The following is a 2,367-nucleotide window of genomic DNA, read 5'->3' as shown; positions in this document are numbered from 1 at the left end:
GGATACTGGCAACTTTATTTACCAATAGCTGGGGCCAGTGTCTTACATTGGGGAACCTAATTAATATAATATAAGCATTAAACCAAATCCCCAACAAATGGGCACCTGGCTCTCATATTCTAATGAAACAGGAAAAGTTGCTAGATAATTTTTGTGTATTTTAAGGGGCCCTGGATAAGTCTACTTGACTTGGCAAAATTTCCAGAATCTTTATAAAAATCTACCTGAATATAAGGGCAATGAAGGGAATACAATTAAATATAAGAAGCAGGAAGTCTTAAAACAAATAAACAAGAAAACTGTAATGACAAATGACTGTTCAGGAAGTCTGGCAAAATCCTGGATAACATTGATATATTTCTTTTTTTAAAATGCAACACATCAAAGATAAGTAAAAAGAAACTAAAAACCATAGTAGTCTATATCTCTAAGGATATTGATATCTAAGGATATTGTTAAGAAGAATACAAAACTCATCAGATAAAGTACACATGCATTCATTAAAAAATTTCAGCAACTTAGAAACAAAAGAAGCTTATCAATTCTGATAATGATAAAACCACATAAATCCCAGTGGTTCACACCATATTCAATGTGAAATAGTAAATTCCCTTTCCTAAGATCAAGAGCAACAAAAGAATATTTTGTCTTTCCATTTCTATTTAACATTATACTGAAGATTCTAGACTATAAAATAAGACAAGAAAAAGAAAAATCATGAAGATTGAAAGAGATGAATCCAATTAACTCTAATTATACATAATTATTTAGAAATTTATGAGAGAGGATCTATCAAAACTAATAAATGAAGTTATAAAGGTTGCAGGACACAAGGCCAATAGATTTAACTCTGTTTCTTTTACCAATATAAAGAATAGAGCTTAAAATAATACTAGTGCTTTTCACAAATGAGAAGATTCAATAGTCTGATGTATCAATTCTTTCTAACTTTATGTAGTCAATGCAACCTAGTCAATATACCACTGACTATTCTGTAGACATCAACAAACTGGAAGCCAAATGTCAGCATGCATTAAAGAACAAAATCATATCCATTGTGGTCCTTGTTTGGCTCAGGTTCGGGCAGTCATGCTGGTGAGACTTTATGGGTGTAACTTCTCTGCTCTCACTCCTCAGATACACAATCTCACAGCAAGCTCACCGAGCCTCTTTGGGGTCTTACAGTCTTTTGCCTTCTCTTCTGAAATGACCCCTGGGACCAGAGGCCATGAATTTGAAAGGAACAGGACGGGTCTATGGAAAGTTTGGAGGAGTAAAGTGAAGAAATAATGTAATTAACATCTAGAGAAAATGAAAAGAAACACTTTTTAAAAGAGTGAAGTCAGAGAATACCTTCTACTTGGCATCAAGACTTACAATGAATGTTACAATCATCAAGATAGTAAAGCCTCAGAAAAAGATCTGGATACCTAGATTGAGAGATGAACTAAAGAGCCCCCAAGATAAGATTTTTAGTAAATGATACTAGACAACCAGACATTGTCTCGCCAAAGGAAAAATAAATCTAGATATAGACTTTACACCACTTAACAAAAATTGACCGAAATGGGTCATAGACACAAATATAAAGCACAAAAGCTACAAAACTTTCTGAAGCAGCACAGGATAAAATCTACCTGACCTTGAGCTTGACAATGACTTTTTAGATGCAACACTAGAAGCACGAGCCATGAAAGCAAATTGGCAAGTTGGACTTAGTTATAATTAAATATAAATTGAAAATGCTTGGAGCCAGAGAAATGGCACCATGAGTAAAAGCACTTGCTGTTCTTGCCAATGATCCAGGTTTAGTTCCCAGCACTTACATGGTGGCTCCCAGTCACCAGTAACTAACTCCAGGTCCAGGAGACCTGATACCCTCTGTTGACCTCACCAGGCACCAGGCACACATCTATGCAAATGAAGCAGTCCTATACAAACAAATAAATAAATTTTATAAAATTACTTGTAAATATTGTTTGGAGCTTTGCGCAGTGGCAGTATCGCAGCCAATGAGGTTTATCCGAGGCACGATTATTGATAATTGTAAATATTGTTTGTGACTTAGAGTTGTATGTGAGGTGAACGAAGGCAGAGTGGAGAAGAGAGGCTGGAAGTGCCATGTGACAAGGCTACCCAACAGGATGCTCAAGGAAATCCAGAATGCCCTACTAAAGCTGTCTCTAGCACCAAGGCAGAGCCATAGAAATGCCTGCTATTCTTATGTGGTTATTACTAGCCTTGGGATGGGATTCCCTCTTTGAAGGAGAAGCTTTTACAGTTCAAAGACTTCTTCCTTAAAACTACCCAGGAGCAGCTCGAGAGTACATTTCAGTACCAAGATTTATCACCCTGAAGCAGCCAGGC

The 2,367-nt window shown here is 36.3% G+C and overlaps 1 pseudogene; it reads left to right on the top strand.

Moving 5' to 3' along the window:
- The first annotated feature begins 1,983 nt into the window (after positions 1-1,983).
- Positions 1,984-2,060, top strand: LOC117701809 (U4 spliceosomal RNA; annotated as a pseudogene).
- The last annotated feature ends 307 nt before the right edge of the window (positions 2,061-2,367 follow it).

Source organism: Arvicanthis niloticus, unplaced genomic scaffold (assembly GCF_011762505.2).
Source record: "Arvicanthis niloticus isolate mArvNil1 unplaced genomic scaffold, mArvNil1.pat.X pat_scaffold_234_arrow_ctg1, whole genome shotgun sequence".
Classification (NCBI taxonomy): domain Eukaryota; kingdom Metazoa; phylum Chordata; class Mammalia; order Rodentia; family Muridae; genus Arvicanthis; species Arvicanthis niloticus.
The sequence above is the reverse complement of the archived record's forward strand: the minus strand, read 5'-3'. Positions and strand labels throughout refer to the sequence as shown.